The sequence below is a fragment of the Choloepus didactylus genome, chromosome 7, assembly GCF_015220235.1.
Source record: "Choloepus didactylus isolate mChoDid1 chromosome 7, mChoDid1.pri, whole genome shotgun sequence".
Taxonomy (NCBI): Eukaryota; Metazoa; Chordata; class Mammalia; order Pilosa; family Megalonychidae; genus Choloepus; species Choloepus didactylus.
This window is the reverse complement of record NC_051313.1, coordinates 51,644,647-51,669,108: the sequence shown is the minus strand read 5'-3', so window position 1 is coordinate 51,669,108 and position 24,462 is coordinate 51,644,647.

Genomic DNA, 24,462 nt, shown 5'->3' with positions numbered 1-24,462 from the left:
AAAATTGTGTTCCAAACCTCTCACCGTGTCTTTTCCTATCTGTCTGTAGTGCTCCTTTAATATTTCCTGTAGCACAGATATCTTGTTCACAAAGTCTCTCATTGTCTGTTTGTCAGAGAAATATTTTAAACTCTCCCTCATATTTGAAGGACAGTTTTGCCAGATATAGGATCCTTGGTTGGCAGTTTTTCTCTTTCAGTATCTTAAATATTTCACACCACTTCCTTATTGCCTACATGATTTCTACTGAGAAATCTGTACATAGCCTTATCAAACTTCCTTTTTATGTGATGGATCACTTTTCTCTTGCTGCTTTCAGGATTCTTTGTCTTTGACATTTGATAATCTGATTATTAGGTGTCTTTGGCATAGGACTATTCAGATCTATTCTGTTTGGGGTATATGCTGCACTGCTTGGGTCTGTAATTTTATGTCTTTCATAAGAGATTGAAATTTTCATTGATTATTTCCTCTATTATTGCTTCTGCCCCCTTTCCCTTCTCTTCTTCTTCTGGGACACCCATGACACATACATTCATGAGCTTCATGTTGTCATTCAATTCCCTGAGACACTGCTCATATTTTTCCATTCTTTTCCCTATCTGTTCTTTTGAGCATAGGATTTCAGGTGTCTTGTCTTCAGTTCCTGAGTGTTTCCTTCTGCCTCTTGAGATCTGCTGTTGTATGTCTCCATTGTGTCTTTCATCTCTTGTGTTGTGCTTTTCATCTCCATAGATTCTGCCAGTTGTTTTTACAAGCTTTCAATTTCTACCTCATGTTCACCCAGTGTTTTCTTTATAGCCTGTGTCTCTTTTGTTATGTCTTCCCTGAACTTGTTGATTTGGTTTTTGATTTGATTTAGCATATTTATTTGAAAATCTTTAATAGATTCTTTCATTAAAGTGAAACAGTATCTCAACTATATCTTGATTGAAGTGTAAGTTTATTCCTTTGACTGGGTCATATCTTCATTTTTCCTAGTATATATTGTAGTTTTCTGTTGTCTAGGCATCAGGTTTCCTTGGTTACCCCAGTCAGATTTTCCCAGTCCAGATGGGTTCAGGTATCAGAATGGGGTTATATTCAGGGTGTATCTTAGAGGAGTGACTGACTTTCCTGTGAGGTTTCCAGTTGCTGTGCTTTTCCTAACCTGCTCAGCAGATGGCTCCTGTCAGCCTGTCACTCCAGACTGGTGTAAGGAGGTGTGGCCTCTTTAGTTTCTGTTTTGGCTGTTTTCCTCCAGGCTCTGGGGTCTGGTTCTGAAGGGAGAGCTGGGCCCCACCTCTTTACTTTTAGGGAAGATACACCCCATAGAGAGTTATCATCTGCATGTGAATAGTCTCTCTGACTCTGTTATCTCCACCACTGTCTGGGTCAGAGTGCTGTGAACTGAAAATGGCTGAGCCACTCAGATTGGGAGAGAGAAAAAGGGACAGAAAGCCCCCTTTCAAAGCCAGTCCATGGGTCCTCAATTTCACTCATCGGCCAGAGGTAACACCTGATCTTCTGGGCTCCCCCTCCCACACTGATGAGTCTTCTGGTTCTTTAAGGTCAGTTGTAACTAAAAGCCTCTGTCTGCTTGTTGGGGCTTGTAGCTTGTATTCAGCAGTCCACATTTGTTAAGTAAAACCCCAGTTGGAGCTCAGCTGAGCTATATTCGCTCACTTGGAGAGTGCTGCTAGTTTCTACCACAGCGAGGTTTTGCAGATCAGCCTGCCATGGGAGAAGGGGGCTCTTGGTGTGGTTCTGCAGCTTTTACTTACAGATTCTATGCTGCAATCTCAGGCATTCCTCCCAATCCAGGGTGGTGTAGAAGGTGTGGACAGTCACAGTTGTCCCTCAGCAGTTATTCCAGATTATTTACTAGTTGTTCCTTTTTGTTTATTAGTTGTTCCAGGGGACTGATTAAATTCCACTCCTCTCTATGCTGCCATCTTGCCTCTCCTCCTGGCCAAGTGATTTTTAATGAGGGAACATGCAGTGGGAAAGAATGGTCTCTATAACAAGTGGTGTTGGGAAAACTGGATATCTATATGCAAAAGAATGAAGTTAGACCCCTACCTTACAGCAAATACAAAATTAACTCAAAATGGACCAAAGATCTAAATAGGAGAACCAGAACTATAAAATTCCTAGAAGACAATATATGGAAGCATCTTCAGTATCTTTTGTTAGGCAACGGTTTCAAAGGTTTTTTAGACTTTACATCAAAAGCACAAGTGACAAAGGAAAAAAATAGTTGAATAGGACTTCACAAAAATTTAAAACGTTTGTTTTTTCAAAGGAATCAAAGGAATCATCATGAAAGTAAAAAGACAGCCTGCAGGATGGGAGTTTCAAACCAAATATTGGATAAGGGTTTAATGTACAGAATATATAAAGAACTTTTATAATTATAATAACAAAAAGATGAATGGTCCACTTAAAAAATTGGCAAGGAAATTGAATAGACACTTCTCCAGAGAAGATATGTGAATGGCCAATCAACACATGAAAAGATGCTCACCATTATTAGCCATTAGGGAAATGGAAATTAAAACCACAATAACACTTCACACCCACAAGAATGGATATTATTATTATTTTTTTTAAATGGAAAATAGTAAGTGTTGGAGAGGATGTGGAGAAATTAGAACTCTGGTGCATAATTGGTTGGAATGTAAAAAGGTGCAACCACTGTGGAAAGCAATATGGTAGTTCCTCAAAAAGTTAAATGTAGAATTAGCATTTGACCTGGCAATCCTACTTCTAGGTATGTACCCAACAAGAGTGAAGATAGGGCTGCAAACAGATACTTGTACACCAATGTTATAGTATTCACAACAGCTAAAAGCTGGAATCGACACAAATGTCCATCAACAAATGAATGGATAAACAAAATGTAGTATATATACATGAAGGAATATTATTCTGCCATGAGAAAAATGAAGTTATCAGACATCGCAACATGGAAGATCCTTGAAAACATTACTCTCAGTGAAATAAGCAAGACACATATGGACGAAAAATGTATGATATCACTTATAGGAGATGACTAGAAATAGCAACTTAGTGGGGATAAAAAGCAGGGGAAATGTTTGAAGAAAAAAAAAAACAACTACTTTTATTTAAAAAAAAAAAATGACAAAGTCCCTTGCTCCTAGATTCCCATGCTGGGGTGGGAGGTGGGAGGAGAAAGATATTACAAAAGGAGACAGATACAATATTAGGAGGTGGTAAAGGATACGAAGAAAAATAAGGCAGGGTAAGGAGATGAGAATTTCTTCAAAATTCTTCCTTTGTGGCTGCCCCAAACTTTTTTTAATGCATTTTAAAATTGTGAACTTTAACATACATACATAACAGTGAGAACTTTCAAAGTATGATTTAAAAGTAGAGGGCAAATTTCAAAAAATGTTATTGTTACAGTTCCACAGTTTCAGTTCTTTCCTTATTGGGAAAAATAGAGTATATACAGAAAGGTGAAAACTTTCAAAGCACAATTCAGTGAATAGCTATAGAGCAAATTTCAAAGAATGTTATAGGTTACAGTTCCATCATTTCAGTTATTTCCTTCTAGCTATTCTAATACCCTAGCATCTAAATATATATAAAGTTTCAGTATTTGTAATCCTTTGTTAAATCCTATCTTGTTTGTTGCTACCCCTTCCTCTCCTTTAATCTCTTTCTCCATCTTCAGGGATGTCTAGGCAGTGACCATCCTAACTTGTTCATATTGAAAGGGGGTGTCAACAGTATGGGGAAGGGGGCTGCATCTGATTGTTGTTCTTAAAGAAGCTGTAGCCTCTGGGTTTTTGGACTTGGCTGGCATAGGAACACTGGTGGATTTAAGTTTCTGAGAGATAAAACTTAGTGAATGAATCGTTTATAGAGTCTCAGATAGGGACCTAGGTATTTCAGAACTACTGTTGGTAAGGGCATGGTGTACTGTGGCCATTTGGAATATCTAGCTGGAGCCTGTTTAAGAGAAACCTCCAGGATAGCCTCCTGGAGGCATTTTCAATCCCTCACTGCCAGGGCCAGGCTCATTCCAGGGAGTCATGTCCCATGTCACTAAGGAGATTCATTCCCCTGGGAGACATGTCTCCCATGGGAGGAGGGGGAGGTTAATGAATTTATTTGCTGAGTTTGCCCCAAACTTTTGATTTTCTTCCCTCTACTTTGCCCCACCCCATCCCCCCATAAAAAAGAAAGAATTATTCATGCATCCAGGACAGATAAAGCAAGTAATTTATGAAGGTGAAGATCAGATGCTCTGAGTTGATGGTTTGAAGCTGTTATGTATCCCAGAAAAGACCATGTTCTTAAAGCTAATCCATTCCTATGGGTGTAAACCTATTTATTGTGTGTGTGGACCAACTGCAAGCAAGATCTTTTGCTGAGTAGGATTTTAACAAGTTGAGATGTGACCCACCTCATTCAAAGTGGGTCTTAATCCTCTTACTGGAGTCCTTTATGAGAAAGAAAAGCCAGAAGCTGAAAACAATGAAACAGGAGAGAAGGGCCAGCAGACACCATGCGGCAGAGGAGCTGGGGATTGCTGGTAGCTGTCTTCAGGGAGAAAACATCACCTTTTGATGCCTTGATCTGGAAATTTTCATGGCCCCAGAACTGTAAACCTGTAAGTCAGTAATTCCCCATTGTAAAAGCCAACCCATTTCTGGTATATTGCATTTTGTCAGCATTAGCAAACTAAAACAACTACTGAAGCATTAAAAATCCATCAAGAAAGGAGCCAGGTCTACAAAGTTCTGAGGGAAAGAAGAACGTACTGCCACTCATCTTTTATTTTTAGATGATTTCAGTAAATGTTACCTACAAGAATATGTTTAGTATTTTACTTAAAGTTACCAAGGTATTCAACAGAAGAAAGAAAACAACAAATCAGGAGATAGAAAAGGGGAAGGAAGGTAGAAAGGAATAATTTGTAGTAGGGAGTTGATAGATACTGTATAATATTTTAAAGGCAGAAATAGAAGTCGAAACATAAAAATTTAAAATTAACCCATAAAAGAGCTGAAAACAGACTATAAATAGACTATATAAACTTCAGAAGGAAATTACAAATTTCTTTAGTGATATTAATGTTGCTGAATGAGATCTGGCAATGACAGCCTTTTCCTTCCCCTATTGGGTTCCCAACTTTCAACTGTTTCCATCTGATGTTGATTGCCTGTGTCAGTTGCAAAATGGGGGTTATCTATCTCTATCATATTGTCTACTTTTGTTATGTAGAATTCTTCTATGAAGAAGAACTTCTTTCATCAAATAGGGTTATTTTTGTATTGAAATATAATCCATTCATGAAAGACAGGATATATACTTAATTCTTTCCTTTTAATTGCCAATTTTTCGGAGTTAGGTGTTTGTGATCTAGTTACTTTCAATGCTGTCTGATGAGATTTTTTTCCTTCCTTCTTTCTTTTTGGTGGTGGGCTTTCTCTTTTTTCTTTAGAAGCATAAGAACTCATGGGTTTTTATATATTTAATTGGACTGAGTCCTTGATGTGATTCTGATTTGAACAAACCAATGGTAAATTTTTTTTTCTTTGAAAGAATCAGGGAAATCTGATTATGGACTGCGTATTAGCTAATATCAAGAATTATTACTAATTTTGTTAGCTGTGATAATGCTATTGTGTTTATGAAAGAAAATGTCTCATTTTTAAAAGACAGCCATACTGAAATTTGAAAACATGTGTAATATATAGGATTTGCCTTAATTACTTTGGCAAAGAAAAATGGGTGGATAAAGGAAGCAAATGTGGCAAAATTTTGACAATTTTAAAATCTGGGGGATGGTTATATAAGATTTGTTGTACCATTCTCTCTTCTTTAGTGTATATGTGGAAATTTTCATAATACAATATTTTAGAAGCCTGGAAGCCTAGGTTAAAAAGAGGAATGAGCTCAATTCATATTGCGAATAAGGAAAGATCACCATGATATATTAAGTGGTAAATAAAGCAAGATACACAGATATGTAATTTTTTAAAAGGATAAATATGGGACTAGTTATTTTTTTGCGTGTTTGGAGGATGGTCAATAAGAAACAAATACACCCCTTATTCTGGATTGTGTCAGGTGGCCTTGGGTCCAGTCATCCAGCAGATGGCGCTCTGCGCTCATTTTACGTAGCAACTGCGATCAAGGCATTTTGCTCCCCCAGTGTGGATGCAAATCCTGAACATAGGAAAGTGTCAAAATCAACACTTCACAATTTAATAATGATCATTCTGCCTTTAGAAATGACCCAGCCGTCCTCTTGGAGTTGGCCTTTGTCTTCCTCAATGCCAGCTCAGATTTTGGGGTCTAATTCAATTATAACAGGGTTCACATGAAATTGGGGATGAGGGTGATGCAGTGGACAAAGCTCTGCGCTGGGAGACGGAAGTTCTGCATTTGTGTGACTTTGGGCAGCCTCCGGGTTGTCTGTAGACCGAGGTTGTTGGACCAGTTGATGGCTAAGGTCCAGTCTGTCACTCACATTCTGTGGTTTTATGATTCCGCTTCCAGTTTCAGCCTGCAGTTCCCTGGGAAGGGAACATAAAGGCACCACAGGAGACATGTCCTTAAGCCAAGTTAGAGAGGAGAGCGAACCAGATGAAGTGATAACAGAGGGAGGGGCAATTAAGGGAGAAAAGGGAAGAAACAACCACAGGCAGAAGATAGGACAGGTCCCAGAGATCAGTGTTAGTCTCTGAACTTGAAGCAAATGCATAGCTAGCTATGGCTGTATTTAGTAAGTGGCAGAGCAGGGATTCAAGGCCATTTCTGTCCTATGGGACATAGCCCCACAGTTCCAGGGAATGCAGGTTTTGTCAAGCAGACTACCCAGTGCAGACAGTGTGGTGACCAAACTATTGCTTCTAGCTACCGGCAGCTCTACTCCCTTCTGTAGCCCCAGCAGCCCAGGGTCAACTTTCCCCTCTGATTCTGCCTTCTATGATCAGCCCCTCATCTGACAGCTGTGCCTTCTTGTTCACAGAACAGCTCAGGGATAATTCTCAGCTCCTCCCACTGAATTTTGCTCCTCACTTTGATCTACTATTTCTTCTTCTCTTATTTGTACCATACTTCATATGAAATGGCGTAACAGATCAGAGAAAATGTGGACTCTAGACAGGGGTGGGAGGTTTAGAATAAAGCAATGGGTGTCCTGGTGGGACATGAGTGAGTAAATGATGACTGTGCCCATACCTGATAGCAGGTGTACAGGTGTGAGCTAGGTGGCATCAGAAATGATTAGATCCCACTTTCTTTGTGAAGCCTGCTATCTCCTCTGAACTTGTGTGATGTTTATTGTCCGAGCAATACCTTTGGCAATCATGTACTTTTAATATGGTTTATTACCTTTCTCTTTCATTGTCTCATGACATCAGCTACTCAGCATGCTCCTTGTGGCCGGAAACTCTGTCTTCACAGCTACCCCATCACTGCACACAGTCTTTGCACAAAACAGAGTGTCTCCCTTTCAGTCATAAAAACAAGCATACTTGTATATACTTGCCCCTAAATTTATTTCAGCATGTTTTCCCACCTCTGTGAGTCATTTAAATTCCTGAGTACTCTAGGATATATATCACAGTTCAGCTGTTCAAGTTCTTAGCTCCTTTTCTAACTTTCACTGCTTCCCTTTTAACCATTTTGCAGCTTTCCCCCATTTTCTTCTCATGATGAAATGGGAAGTAAAAGGAGATGAAACCAATTCATGCCGATTTTGCTGCTTGTAACACGTGGAATTTGTAGGTTGAAGTGGAAGAGATGATTGAAGACTGGAGAAGGACGCAGCAGCTGATGAAAATGAAGATTCTGAATAATTTTGGGTTTGTTAGTCATGTCTGCTGGCTGGAGAAATTAGGATTTAAAAATGGAATTAGCATGTTATGATTCTGTTATTTCTCATTATACATCACTGCAGATCTACATGTAAATGCTTTCATCATCATTTTACATTGAAAAGTAAAGCAATAAAGGCTACTTAGCAGTAAGGTTAACAATCCTTTTCATAGACAGAGAGGCTAACCCTGAGCCATATCCCAGAATGAAAATTTGCCTCGTGAAACACTCACTGCCTTACTCGAGGAGGGGTCAGAGGGCTGGGCAGAAAAGGAGGCAGTCTGCTAGGAGTATCTGTGCAGTGATAGGATATGGTTTCTATGTTTTGAATCTGTGGAGCAAATTATCCTGAGAAGGTTCCCACTTAGTAGCAGCCAGAGGCCAGGAAAACTGGCCACCCTAAGTGGGGTGCAAGAAAGGCAAGGTCTCTTTTCCATTCAATAAATATTTGTATAATTATGATACTTAAGAATCAGCCCCTTCTATAGCACATTTGGAAAGAGACATCTCAGGCAGGTTTCTGAGTCAGTTCTTTAAAATATTGCTGTGCCTGGAGCAGACTTCACTGGTGGTTTTCGAGGCTGTGTCCAGAACTGATTTTTCTGGTGGTTTTGGAGCCACAGAAGGCGGTTACATCACAGAATAACATATCAGAGCACAAAGCCAGAAAGATGTGAATTTTAAAGCTGAACACTGAATTCTGTCCTCTGCTCACTCATGCTACTGGGAATTGGCCTTTCTCACAGACCCCCATCCTCTACCAGGCTGTCCTTCTGCCTCCCTTTCCCCTTTTCTTTAGCAGCCGCCTTCCCTTGGTGAGCTGAGACCTGGGAGCCCCACGTGCTTCTTTCATTATGCAGAGCACTTTCATTCTCTTTGTCTCCACCTTCCCAGAAGCTCATTGTTCTGTAAGCAAATAGTGTAATGAAGTGCTTTGTTAAGCAAAAAGCCCTTTCTTCCAGGGAAAAATGGAAGGAGCTAGAAATAGTTGTAGTTAACTGTGTGTGTGTGTGTGTGTGTGTGTGTGTATGTGTGTGTGTCTCCACTTTGCTACACTTACCATTGATAAGGCCCTGAGATAGATATTTTAGGATAACGTTTTCCAAACTTTTTGGAAAGATATACAGGAACTGTAGTAAGGGATTCTATTTTACTTCATAACCCCAATATATGGGATCTACAGTAAGGAATTCATTTTACTTCCCACCCCATAAGAATAGATGCATGTGTGTATTACACAAAGCAATACATTTATTACAAGGACTAAATTTTGACATTTCATATTCTGTTTCATTTATTTAAAAATGCTAGTCCTACCCCTCTAACTTGACTTCATCACCTGCAGTTTGAACACATTGCTTTGAGGTATACTGTATACTCTAAAACTGGAATTTCTGCTCTCGGGAAGCTTCACAACATGCACTATACATTTCCAGCTTCCAAGTTATGATTTGGGATGAATAAAATTGTATAGCCTGCCTTTAGGAAGTAATACTAAAAAGCTGGTTTCTCACAGAAGGCTGGGCCTAACCCCAAGTTGCCCTACCTGTACTGTCCTCATGAACAGGCTTAAATCAGAATTTGAAAGCTTCAGTGGGAGCTTTCATTTTAGAATTTCTCAAAATATTTTCCATATAAAATTGCATGTTTTAGTATAACATGGCAAGAAAATTAGAAAACAGAGGTAGGAACACAATCTGCAACTTACTCCTAACATTTTGTAGTATTTCTTTTCAGCATTTCTTACTATGCTGTCCATACTAAGTGCTTATTGCAGACTTTTAAACAAATTAGAAAACCAGTTATTTTTCCTCACATCTCAAGCAAGAATATGAAGCCACACATAGGGACTCCCATGTATGCAGGGTGGCACTTGCACACGTACACACACATACTCACACACAGACACAGGGGGGGGCTTCACTGCTTGACTTTAATATTAAATCTCAGTTTTCTCACATTTCCTAAATCTTCACACCTACATTCTGGCTTATCTATTTTCTAGGCAATTCTCAGCAGAAAAAAATGTGAAAGTGATAGCTGGATGGTAATGTGTGAAAATGCTCTCAGAACAGATTTGAATATATTTGGGAGGGGTAAGAGTATCTTTGATTGTTAGAAAATTAAGAGATGTCTTCAGTAATGATGCTAACATACCGATCTGAGACCATCATCCATAACTATTACAATGGCTCAAGTGTAAAGTGAAGGAAGATATTAATGCCATTCTGAGGATGGCATAAGTCAGAATTAGGTGAGATTTCTAGGCCCTCTCTAAAAATTGGGACCTGATTTACGGTTGCTGAAGGATTATGTAATATTACAGTCTTGTGCCTGGCATTCCTTTATATAATGGACAGAACCACTCACTGAGACCTATGCTCCTTTTTTTATATGACACTTTTAACATTCATTTAGGTGATAGATAAATTCTTTGTAATGTGGGGCAATTGTCTGATTGACCTTTTATACTAGGTATGGGAGGGGGATTCCTTTCTGTGGCATGATGCCTACTTCTTGGGGCTTTTGAGGAAAAAATTAAAGGGGACCTTGACTTCAAGACACATACCTCTAAGTTAAGATCTAAGATCATAACCACAAGGTGACACATTTTTGACAATATTAAAATGATTCATTTAAATTTCCTACTTACGTTATCTTCTCCTATTCTATCTCCTTTTATTTTTAGTCTAAGCCGTGACTTCTTACCTACAGGACAGGATGGTATGATACGTAAGAAAGCTAGATGTTGAGGGGAAGGTGGGTGGGACAGAGGAAGGGATGAGAGAGAGAGAGAAAGAGGAAAGGGAAAGAAGATATCTTGAAGTGTCTGTACTTTGATCTGCCTCTTTAACATATCAATAGCCAGGCTTGGTAAATTTGAACATAGAATTTTAGGACATGGGATAAGAGTACACAGGAAGGGAAGTGTGAAAGTCTGCCCCTTCTGACCCAAAGGGTGGTGTTTTAGTTTCCTAGGCTACTCAAAGCAAATACCATGAAATGGGTTGGGTTAAAAATGGGAATTTATTCACTCATGGTTTTGAGGCTGGGAAAATGTCCAAATCAAGGCATCGTCAAGATGAAGCTTTCTTTCCAAAGACTGGCTGCTGGTGATCCTTGAGTCCTCTGCCACATGGCAAGGCACATATATGGAGGCACCTGCTGGTCTTCTCTTTCAGGTTTCATTGATTTCAGCTTCTGGCTTCTGTAGTTCTCTCTTTTTCTGAATTTCATGCTATTATAAAGGACTCTAGTAACGAGATTAAGATCCTTCCTGATTAAGGTGGGGCACACCTTAACTGAAGTAACCTCATCAAGAGGTCCTACTTACAATGAGTTTACACACACGGAAATTAATTAGATTTAAGAACATGTTTTTCTGAGGTAAATACCTCTTCAAACCACCATAGGTGGTGAGAAAGATATAAGCAGAAGACAAGAGAAGGAGGACAACAAACTGACCCTGGCTTTTGAAAATTTGGGGGACACCAAAGTTAGAGATGAAGTGCTCACCTTTTTATTCGGGGCCCTTGGAGGAGGCCACCATGGAGGGAGCCCAGTACCAACTGTGGCAGCCCGACAGAGCAGTGTGGTCAGCCAGAGGGTCTCGTTTGACTCACGAGGTTCCCTCAATTCCTGTGTGGCTTAGACATTGAGTTGAGAATGAGAATGCCTGCCTTGGGCAACCCCACACCCTTGCAGAGTCAAGTTGACCCCAGAGCAGAATCTGAGAATGGAACACCTAAGCCTGTGGAACCACATGGAGGGTGGCTCAGAGACTCAGGATGGGCTATAGCCATTAACAGTCAAGGGAAGGAAGCTGAGCCCGCAGTAATTTTTCAACCAGCCATGGCCAAGCTAAGGAAGAAAAACCCATGAATTTATAGCTTCATATACCAGCCATGGATACAGAAGAGTGCCCATGGTTGGACCAGTAATCCCACAGGGGGGCTTGCAAGACTCTGGAGATCACTGTGATGATGGGAGGGCTCCTTTACTCTGCTCATCTGAGTCAATTCATTCACTTATTCATTCAACAGCTTTTATGAGCCCAGATGTCAACTTGGAACATAATGGTATGTGTAAATAAGAGAAAGGGCAGGATTAAGGTGGACTGAACATTTTTACCCAAAAGATGAATGAGATCTAATAAAGGATTGCTTTATTTATTAGACTGATGACATAGTAAATGAGATTTGGCTTCTTGCCAATAATGTGGGGGCTTATGAGGAAGACCAGATCAGTGGGAGGCAATAAGCACCAGGTTTTTGTTAAACAGTGGAGGTTATTGTGAATGAATTTGTGATCCTGTTACACTGATTTCATCATATATGTCTCTCAACTCCTCATCTTATGAGGGTAGTTTGAGTATTAAGTCAGGAGAGAGAACTAGAGGAAACTGGAATATAAGACCAAAAAATAAGAGTTCTTTCCTTTTTTCTTGACCACCTAAGAGTTAGGTAGACTACATTTGTACTGAGCTCCCATGGTGCTATGGGTCTCGTGGTGCCAATTAAATCTAGCATATGTGACCTTGACTAAACTTGTCTTCTTTTAAATAACTACAGGTCCCCCAAAGGTCCTATATACTAACAAGGGGGTTGGGCACTCATTACATTATTAACCAAACAGCAGCCTCCATTTCCGTCTTCAGGTACCATTAGCTACTTTATTATTTATGTTGCCAGAAGTGGATCCAATTTTGTACAATAAAATATTGAGATTAAAACAATGTTTTACCTGATTTCTAAACAGCCTTCAACAAATATTGAGTGTCTTCTATGGGATAGGCACAAAGCTAGGCATTGAAGACACAATGGTGAACAAGACACAGGCCTGCCCTCAAGGAGTTTACAGTCTGGTGGAGAATATAGACAAAATGCAATTGTCAAAACGGTGTCAGAGGGCACATTCTTGGAAGCTTGGGAAGGAATTTCTGGAGGAAGAGCCATTTAAACTGAGTCACAAAGGGTCAGTAGTATTTAGCCAGGTGAAGAGTGAAAAGAATGTGAAAAGACCTAAGGAAAAAATATTTTGAAGGAAAAGGAGTTCTACTAAAACTTGAATTGCTACAAGTACTTGTGTATACCAGCTCCTATGTGCTATATTATTATAAAACATATTCTCCCAATCTTGCATGTAACTCATTCAACCACCTGCAACTTGGGGACTGACAGAACTGGGCTCATATTTTAGTTTTGAGACCTTAAATAATTTATTCAACATCTCTGAGCCTCTGGTTTTTCAACTGCAAAAGGAGGCTAGTACCTTCTTTGAAGAATTATTATGAGGATTAATTGAGATAAGTATGTGGATTTCATGCATATTTCCCCTTATTTTTTTTTCTTCAAACAGTTGATGGAGTTCCTTGGCTTTTATGACATTTTTCCTAAGTAGCAGGTCCTACTAGGTTTTATCTCATTTTTAAAGCTCCCAGCAATTAATGGGAAGATTGTTTGTTTTTTCTCTTCAGAAGTAAGGACCAGGGAGTGATAGATTGATTTCACAAGTGGTTCTTAGCAGCTGAGAATGAATAACCACCACTGGTCAAGTCATCAAAGGAGATCAAAGTGCTACTCTGGAAAAAAGATCAGAAATGACATTCAACAGGTAGAAGTCATAGTTTGACAGATTTTGTTGACATTTCATGCCCAAAGAAGACAGTAATGATTGACAGCACTCTTCCTCCCACTAGATTACCACTCTGAGGAGGTTGCTCCAGGAAGAAATGAAAGAAAGAATGACTTTCTTGGTCAAAGAAAGAGGTTTCCTTTTCTGACCAGGGGTATCCTTCAGAGCTTCCATTCTCCCTCATGGAGTGGAAGTCAGCCTCCACGGAGCACTAGCTTCTGGGTGGGATTACACTATTCCAAGCTTGACCAGATCAATAGTTGGTTGGAGCAGTTTAAGAAGAACGTGTAGTATGTAATGGGACTTTTTGGTGGTGGTTGTGATTGTTTTTACTTTTTCATGGTCCGAAGTCTAATTTTTCTGCTGCCTACTGAATCAAAATCTGGTTCACAAATAAAGACCCAAACAAATGTAAAGAGATTATGAAAGTTACAAAGTTGGTATCACATTTCAAACCATATTTGGTAGAAGAAACTGTCATAACACAAGATTCCATTTTCTTTCCTATTGAACTATTTATTAAAGTAGCAGTCTTATAATTACATTTTTTATTCCTTCGCAAGTGATTAGAACAGATGGGAAAGTCTTCAGAGTCTGACACAGATTTATAACCTATAATTTCACATGGATGTGGGTCAAAATAATTCAATCATTATTACTCTATTATTCTTCACAAGGAAACTAACCAAGAAATTCTATAAAACCAGAAAGTGACAGAAACTCTACTTGATTTTTCAATGTCTTTATCTTTAAGTACTTAAGGTCATTTTAAGAAGGCTTCTAGTTAATATTTCCAAGTTTATATGTAGGGAAATGTTCACATTAACAATTCAGAAATGTGAGCAACTCAGAGGAAGTGCTGATAATTCATCACAGTTTAATGTTTTCATGTGTTGGAGCAAGTGTAACACTCTCTGTATTATGATATTCTAATGAGATGCCCTGTACATTACCAAGCTAGCAGAGGTGGCGATTTGCCCCATCCCTGGTTTGCTAGGTCTAGGACATGACAGTGAGCTTTGCAGCCAGGTGCCCAGTAGGGTACATGCTTTCCACAGGGAATAATTCACTGTCATATGGTCTGCTCAGTGTCATGGTCAGACTAGGCAATTTACCAAAGAACAGATCATTTCTAGCCTGAAAATTCTTATGAAATGAGATATGTAACTTACCAGGCAAAGCTGAAAATGGGAAGGGTAAATTTTATTTTTGAGAAATGATGGAACATTTACAAAATCAACCTGATTATTACATTTTTTATCCATGCTAGTTACAAAGATGTTAATTACAATGGAGGAATATAATGTATCTGTGTATATATAGTTGGCATTCATATTACCTATTGCACATTATTTATACTTTAGGTTTATAACCTTGTGTGCCGGTTTGAATGTATTATGTCCCCCAGAAAAAGCTGTATTCTTTGATGCAATCTTGTGAGGCAGACATAATAGTGGGGATTAAGTTGGAATGTTTGGATTCAGAGATACGCCCCACCCAACTGTAGATGATAACTGATGGGATATTTCCACGGAGGTGTGGCCCCGCCCATTCGGGGTGGGCCTTAATCAGTGGAGCCATATAAATGAGCTGGCTCAAGGAGAGGAAAACGGAGTGAAGCTGTGAGTGACGTTTTGAAGAAGAGCAAGCTTGCTAGAGAGGAATGTCCTGGGAGAAAGCCATTTTGAAACCAGAACTTTGGAGCAGACGCCGGCCACGTGCCTTCCCAGCTAACAGAGGTTTTCCGGATGCCATCGGCCATCCTCCAGTGAAGGTACCCGATTACTGATGTGTTACTTTGGATACTTTATGGCCTTAAGACTGTAACTGTGTAGCCAAATAAACCCTCATTTTATAAAAGCCTATCCATCTCTGGTGTCTTGCATTCTGCAGCATTAGCAAACTAAAACACCTTGTTTCAGAATATAAATATTGATACTATTTGATTTTTGCTGACTTTTTTCCTGAAAAATTAGCCTCCCTGTTGATATGCTACATTTTTTCTTTTGTCATAATTGTGGGAATATGGTCATATTTGGCATTTTTCTTCCTCCTCCTCACTCCTCTCCCCTTCCTCCCTTTGTCTCTTCCTCCCTCCCACCCTCCCTCTCTCCCTTCCTTCCTTCCTTCCTTCTTTCCTTCTCTCTCTCTTCTTTCTTTCTGTCAACAAAGATTTATTTAAATAAGCTGTGGCCACAAAGATGAATAAGTTGATGTGGACACAGTCTACCATAATATAAACCATGAAGTGATGACCCATTTGAGAATTAATAGAATTTACTTTTGGGATTATCAGTGTGGACAGATTGCTGTAAAATAAGTTCCCAAACCAATGTGATTTAGGTTATTGTCCTGGTGCCAGATTTCTTGTCCTGAGAGTTAACATCCCCTCCAACTTAACCATCCTTCATCAGTAAGGCTGAAAAATGAGTTGGGTTGCGGTGTGAGCAGAGCATGTCTGCGTGGGGGTCCTTCCGCAGCGGGGACCACAGGCTGCTGCTGGTGAGGGTGGGGCAGCTGAGGGAAACCCAGGAACAGCTAGAATGTTTGAATCAGATCATTCGCCCAAGGAGGCAGGATGCCAGAACACTGCCTGATCTCTTAGACCCTTATTTTCTTCAACTCTCAGCAAGGTATGCTTATGATTCATCTTACTTATCACAGCTATACATTTATTTGTGTGATATTTAAAACTGTTGGTTGCCTTCACCAGGTCATATGCTCCATGTATCCTAGCTCCTAGCCCAGAGCCTGACACAGAGCAGGTGACCAATCCTTATTTGCTGAGAGAACAAATAAGTGAACAATGGAAAATTATTAATCTCAAGGTGCTTTTATGAGGATTAAGAAGTAATAAATATTTTTGAATGCATGCATGCATGAATATAAAATGTTTAGCATGATGCCTGCCTCGGAGTGGGTACTTAATAGGTGGTTATGAGTTTCAGATTAAATCATGCATGAATTATTTAAGGATAAATGTATAAATTAAGAACTTTTAAAATTTTGGAATCCTTTTTGACTGTTATCATTCAGTGACACATCAATGTCATGGAATCCAAATTTTTACATGTGTCACTAGTCAACAGTCTTTATCTTGAAAATCTAGGGAGAATTTTCAATTCTGGCAGGTGCAGAAGTTATCTAGATTAGAAACAGAAATGCTTATTTTATGAAGACATAAGTTGATGTCAAATATTCCATAACTATATCATTTAACATTTCTGGTGAATGAAAGACCACATTCCTGTTGTACAGCTTAACAAACAATCGGCAAATTTGTGTTTTAACGTAACTTTGGGCCATCAACTGCTATTCGCTATATCCCATGCACTTAGACTGACAAATGAATTAGTAGATAGAATCATTACACAGAACACTGAAGCATTCTCTAAACCAGTTAAGCAATCTAGGTAATGATGATTGTCTAGAAAATTCCAAAGTGGGATGCCAGCTGAAGGCTGTCAGATGATAGCACTCTCAGCGGCTGGGAGAATAAGGCTTTCAAACCAAAAGGAGAGTCTCGGTCATTATAGGAGGGTAGAATGGCTAGATGGAGGGTGTTTGACTGGTTCATGGTGGGCAGGCGATGACTGGCCTTGGCTGGTGGCTCATGTGAGGGGCACATTAGGCTACTACGTCTGCTCAGCAGTCACTTAAGAGAAAGTAGAAGAAGTATGATTGGAAAGGATGAAGACCTATATGTTCAGCCTCAAAATAGACACCCTAATCTTCATTTGCCTTCTATGACTGTTACCATTACATAGTTTTTCATGTCCGGGCCAGGATGAAGACTGACTTAAGTCTACACACCTCTTGACCTTCCATCAATTTCCTCCTCTCTCTTACAGTTGGTTTCCATTGTTGTGGCTTCTTTTTCCTCTGATGTACAAACAGTTCCCAAATGGTCTTTTCTTCTTTCTATTGTAACCTATTGTTTTCTCTATGCCTTTCCCTCAACTGATTTTAGAATTACAGATTTAATTGTAGAGCAAGGCTTCAACAACCAAAGGAATCACTTAATAAGCCAGTTATTAATTCTCCTTCCCTTTCTGGTCCTATGGTACCCCATGTATCCCCCACCCCCAAAATTTCTGATGTGTCTCTTTAGGATAAAAGAGTTAGTCAGATGGTGATACCAGCTTTATGGCTCTATTCTCTCTAGATTTCAGAAACTAAGAAGGAATAGTGTAAACTAAATAATGTCAAAGTAAGTATATATAGATCTGTCCTGAACAAAGAGGAATCAAACAGATTAACATTTGCCTACTTTCCAAGCTTATGAGGTAACCTAAAATAGTGCATAGCACAGAGGAATTCCACATAAAGATGGCACAAAGAAGGACTGCTGGGTTTTCTTCTGCATTTGAGAGACCACGATGAGTCCTACTTCATTACATTTCAGGGACACAGCAATATCCCCATAAGTTGAGAAGTGTGCCTGTAACATAGTTGTAGTTTCTCTCCTTGATATTTTCCTGTATTAAGAGCCCTAGGTTTTGCACCACTGCTTACTTGTTAAACATTCTGGAGTCCGACTTTGTCCTTTGGCTGTGATTACATTTTCAGAGGGCGTGTATGCCTTAGCTATAACCATGGCCTCTTCTCATAGCCACCTGCTGGCTTTCCTGCAGCTGGCAACACTGTGGAGCACTTGCCCCTTCCATCTACTCTCCCTCCTTCTGTCTCACATCAGTGCTTGAGTTTGGTTTGCCTCCTATGGATTTAGTGAATCCTACACCTTCTTCTTAGTTGCCATTTCCTTTATATCCCATCCATGTGCAACCAGTGACATCAGAAAAGAGGTTGTTTCCACAGTCCAAGCTGGAGATAATGAGGCCTAATCTGAAGCAAGGGCAGTGGCTGGAGGGGAGTGGGTTTGGGCAGTGGACTCGGGAACCTCATCCCCGAGGGATGTGAAGGGCAAGGAAGAAGGAGGGGCCAAAAGACTTCTGGTTTCTAGACTTGGTGAAGATAGACCTGTGTCTATACTGTTCACTGGCATCTCCTTTTGCCTCTCATCTGTCTGGATAAAGGATTTCTCAGTCTCTGTCTGTGATTATATTAGCTTGAGAGGCACAGAAAGGAGAACAAGTGTCAAACTGCTTTGGGTTACAATAATAAAAAAATAATTACCCCCAAGAACTGACAATAAGCATGCTTTAATTTCTAGTATTACTAAATGTTATCTGCTTAAGCAATATAAGGCAGCTGAGACAATAAACTTCTGCTTCTAGCAAACAGACATAAGGAATAAATTATTGTTTTAGTTTCCTAGCTGCTAAAACAAATATCATTCAAAGAGTTCACTTAACAACAGGAATGTGTTGGCTCATGGTTTAGAGGCTAGGAGAAGTCCAAAATTGAGGATCAGTAAGGTGATGCTTTCTTCCTAAAGACGCTGGCAGTCTTTAGGGGCTGGCTGCTGGCAACCGTTTGGGTTCCTTGGCTTTTCCATTACATGGCAATGCACATGGTGATGTCTTCTCCTTTCTCCTACAGGTTCTATTGACTTCCAGTTTGTGGCTGCTCTCAGTGGCTTCTCTCTCTCTCTGAATTTCATTCTGCTTATAAAAGACTCCAGTAATCTGCATTAAAGCCAAACCTGATTCAGTTAGGTCACACCTTAACTGAAGTAACATCTTGAAGAGATCTTATTTTCAATAGGTTCATACCCACTAGAATGTGGACCAAGAACATGTCCAAACTGGGGTACATAAATCAACCCACCACAGGTACACAATGTAAAATAAGTACTCCACTTTCAATGTAACAATCTGAAGGCAGTAGATCAGTGGAGAGAGACCTGCTTCTGACAAATAGCAAGGGAAAAGTAGCTCCATAAAGATAGAGCCCCAGGCCAGGAGGCAGCTGTAATATCAAGTACATCCTCTTGTTTCAGCAATTCTGGAAGACCCAGACAGCCCTTTTGACTCTGGGTTGGAGCCTGGGTGGGGTGGAGGGCAGTGAGCAAGTTTCTAGGGGAATCACTAACATCACATTCTCCATCAACCATGTTTTTCCTAAAGATGATGCTTGAACCTGGAGCAAGGGTGGGGAAAAAGAGGAGGGTTTGCATTAGTGTCACTTCTTTCTTTGTCCACTGCACTCAATATAAAGGGCCCCCTACTTCTTGGATTTTTAAAAAAGTCAACGTTGAGTGCTTATTTTAATTAGCCCACATGGGTGAGACAGGGAGTTCTGAGATAAGTGGTTTCTCCTTCTCATTTCTCTGTTTCTTTAGCTAGCTCAGTCATCCAAAACACTGGCACTTGCTGGGTGCTCTTTGCTTTTTTTTTTTTTTTTTTAATCTTCATTTTATTGAGATATATTCACATACCACGCAGTCATACAAAACAAATCGTACTTTCGATTGTTCACAGTACCATTGCATAGTTGTACATTCATCACCTAAATCAATCCCTGACACCTTCATTAGCACACACACAAAAATAACAAGAATAATAATTAGAGTGAAAAAGAGCAATTGAAGTAAAAAAGAACACTGGGTGCCTTTCTCTGTTTGTTTCCTTCCCCTATTTTTCTACTCATCCATACATAAACTAGACAAAGTGGAGTGTGGTCCTTATGGCTTTCCCAATCCCATTGTCACCCCTCATAAGCTACATTTTTATACAACTGTCTTTGAGATTCATGGGTTCTGGGTTGTAGTTTGATAGTTTCAGGTATCCACCACCAGCTACCCCAATTCTTTAGAACCTAAAAAGGGTTGTCTAAAGTGTGCGTAAGAGTGCCCACCAGAGTGACCTCTCGGCTCCTTTTGGAATCTCTCTGCTACTGAAGCTTATTTCATTTCCTTTCACATCCCCCTTTTGGTCAAGGAGATGTTCTCTGTCTCACGATGCCAGGTCTACATTCCTCCCCAGGAGTCATATTCCACGTTGCCAGGGAGATTCACTCCCCTGGGTGTCTGATCCCACGTAGGGGGGAGGGCAGTGATTTCACCTTTCAAGTTGGCTTAGCCGTAGAGAGACAGGGCCACATCTGAGCAACAAAGAGGCATTCGGGAGGAGGCTCTTAGGCACAACCATAGGGAGGCCTAGCCTCTACTTTGCAGCAACCGTCTTCCCAAGGGTAAAACCTATGGTAGAGGGCTCAACCCATCAAACCACCAGTCCCCTATGTCTGTGGTCATGTTAGCAACCATGGAGGTGGGGTAGGCCAATACCCCTGCATTCTCCACAGGCTCCTCAAGGGGGCACTACATCTTTTTTTCCTTGTTTTTCTTTTTTTTTTTTTAACTTTCCCTTATTTTTTAAATCAACTGTATGAAAAAAAAGTTAAAAAGAAAACAAACATACAATAAAAGAACATTTCAAAGAGACCATAACAAGGGATTAAGAAAAAGACAACTAACCTAAGATAACTGCTTAACTTCCAGCATGTTCCTACTTTACCCCAAGAAAGTTACCTAATATAGCAACATTTCTGTGAACTTGTTCCTACTATATCCATCAGAAATTAACAGACCATAGTCATTCCTGGGCATTCCCAGAACGTTAAATAGCTTATCTGTTCTTCTTGGATTATTGTTCCCCCTTCCTTAATTGCTCTCTATTGCTAGTTCCCCTACATTCTACATTATAAACCATTTGTTCTACATTTTTCAAAGTTCACATTAGTGGTAGCATATAATATTTCTCGTTTTGTGCCTGGCTTATTTTGCTCAGCATTATGTCTTCAAGGTTCATCCATGTTGTCATATGTTTCATGAGATTGTTCCTTCTTACTGCTGCGTAGTATTCCATCGTGTGTATATATCACATTTTATTTATCCACTCATCTGTTGAAGGACATTTGGGTTGTTTCCATCTCTTGGCAATTGTGAATAATGCTGCTATGAACATTGGCGTGCAGATACCTGTTCGTGTCACTGCTTTCCGATCTTCCGGGTATATACCGAGAAGTGCAATCGCTGGGTCGAATGGTAACTCTATATCTAGTTTTCTAAGGAACTGTCAGACTGACTTACAGAGTGGCTGAACCATTATACAGTCCCACCAACAGTGAATAAGAGTTCCAATTTCTCCACATCCCCTCCAGCATTTGTAGTTTCCTGTTTGTTTAATGGCAGCCATTCTAACCGGTGTTAGATGGTATCTCATTGTGGTCTTAATTTGCATCTCTCTAATAGCTAGTGAAGCTGAACAATTTTTCATGTGTTTCTTGGCCATTTGTATTTCCTCTTCAGAGAACTGTCTTTTCATATCTTTTGCCCATTTTATAATTGGGCTGTCTGTACTATTGTCACTGAGTTGTAGGATTTCTTTATATATGCAAGATATCAGTCTTCTGTCAGATACATGGTTTCCAAAAATTTTTTTCCCATTGAGTTGGCTGCCTCTTTACCTTTTTGAGAAATTCCTTTGAGGTGCAGAAACTTCTAAGCTTGAGGAGTTCCCATTTATCTATTTTTTCTTTTGTTGCTTGTGCTTTGGGTGTAAAGTCTAGGAAGTGGCCGCCTAATACAAGGTCTTGAAGATGTTTTCCTACATTATCTTTTAGGAGTTTTATGGTACTTTCTTTTATATTGAGATCTTTGGTCCATTTTGAGTTAATTTTTGTGTAGGGGGTGAGGTAGGGGTCCTCTTTCATTCTTTTGGATATGGATATCCAACTCTCCCAGCCCCATTTGTTGAAAGACCATTATGGCTCAGTTCGGTGACTTTGGGGGCCTTATCAAAGATCAGTCGGCCATAGATCTGAGGGTCTATCTCTGAATTCTCAATTCGATTCCATTGATCTATATGTCTATCTTTGTGCCAGTACCATGCTGTTTTGGCAACTGTGGCTTTATAATAAGCTTCAAAGTCAGGGAGTGTAAGTCCTCCCACTTCGTTTTTCTTTTTTAGAGTGTCTTTAGCAATTCGAGGCATCTTCCCTTTCCAAATAAATTTGATAACTAGCTTTTCCAAGTCTGCAAAGTAGGTTGTTGGAATTTTGATTGGGATTGCATTGAATCTGTAGATGAGTTTGGGTAGAATTGACATCTTAATGACATTTAGCCTTCCTATCCATGAACATGGAATATTTTTCCATCTTTTAAGGTCCCCTTCTATTTCTTTTAGTAGAGTTATGTAGTTTTCTTTGTATAGGTCTTTTACATCTTTGGTTAAGTTTATTCCTAGGTACTTGATTTTTTTAGTTGCTATTGAAAATGGTATCTTTTTCTTGAGTGTCTCTTCAGTTTGTTCATTTCTAGCATATAGAAACATTACTGACTTATGTGCATTAACCTTGTATCCCGCTACTTTGCTAAATTTGTTTATTAGCTCTAGTAGGTGTATCGTTGATTTCTCAGGGTTTTCTAGATATAAGATCATATCATCTGCAAACAATGACAGTTTTACTTCTTCTTTTCCAATTTGGATGCCTTTTATTTCTTTGTCTGGCTGGATTGCCCTGGCTAGCACTTCCAGCACAATGTTGAATAGCAGTGGTGACAGCGGGCATCCTTGTCTTGTTCCTGATCTTAGAGGGAAGGCTTTCAGTCTCTCACCATTGAGTACTATTCTGGCTGTGGGTTTTTCGTATATGCTCTTTATCATGTTGAGGAAGTTTCCTTCCATTCCTACCTTTTGAAGTGTTTTTATCAAAAAGGGATGTTGGATTTTGTCAAATGCTTTTTCAGCATCTATTGAGATGATCAATTGATTTTTCCCTTTCGAGTTTTTAATGTGTTGTAATACATTGATTGTTTTTCTTATGTTGAACCATCCTTGCATGCCTGGAATGAACCCCACTTGGTCATGGTGTATGATTTTTTTAATGTGTCTTTGGATTCGATTTGCAAGTATTTTGTTGAGGATTTGTGCATCTATATTCATTAGGGAGATTGGCCGGTAGTTTTCCTTTTTTGTAGCGTCTTTGCCTGGTTTTGGTATTAGATTGATGTTAGCTTCATAAAATGAGTTAGGTAGTGTTCCATTTTCTTCAATGTTTTGAAAGAGTTTGAGTAAGATTGGTGTCAGTTCTTTCTGGAAAGTTTGGTAGAATTCCCCTGTGAAGCCATCTGGCTCTGGGCATTTATTTGTGGGAAGCTTTTTGATGACTGATTGGATCTCTTTGCTTGTGATGGGTTGGTTGAGGTCTTCTATTTCTTCTCTGGTCAGTCTAGGTTGTTCATATGTTTCCAGGAAATTGTCCATTTCTTCTACATTATCCAGTTTGTTGCCATACAGTTGTTCATAATATCCTCTTATAATTTTTTTAATTTCTTCAGGATCTGCAGTTATGTCACCTTTTTCATTCATTATTTTGTTTATATGGGTCTTCTCTCTTTTTGATTTTGTCAGTCTAGCTAGGGGCTTGTCAATCTTGTTGATCTTCTCAAAGAACCAACTTTTGGTGATATTTATCCTCTCTATTGTTTTTTTGTTCTCTATGTCATTTATTTCTGCTTTAATCCTTGTTATTTCTTTTCTTCTACTTGGTTTAGTATTGGTTTGTTGTTCATTTTCTAGCTTCTTCAGGTGATCCATTAGTTCTTTGATTTTGGCTCTTTCTTCCTTTTTAATATATGCGTTTAGTGCTATAAATTTCCCCCTTAGCACTGCTTTTGCTGCATCCCATAGGTTTTGGTATGTTGTGTTCTCATTTTCATTCGTCTCTATATATTTAGCAATTTCTCTTGCTATTTCTTCTTTAACCCACTGATTGTTTAGGAGTGTGTTGTTTAATCTCCAGGTATTTGTGAATTTTCTAAGTCTCTGATGGTTATTGACTTCTAATTGTATTCCATTGTGGTCAGAGAATGTGCTTTGAATAATTTCAATCTTTTTAAATTTATTGAGGCTTGTTTTATGTCCCAGCATATGATCTATTCTGGAGAAAGTTCCATGAGCACTAGAAAAGTATGTGTATCCTGGTGATTTGGGGTGTAATGTCCTGTATATGTCTGTTAAATCTAATTCATTTATCAGATTGTTTAGGTTTTCAATTTCCTTATTGGTCTTCTGTCTGGTTGAT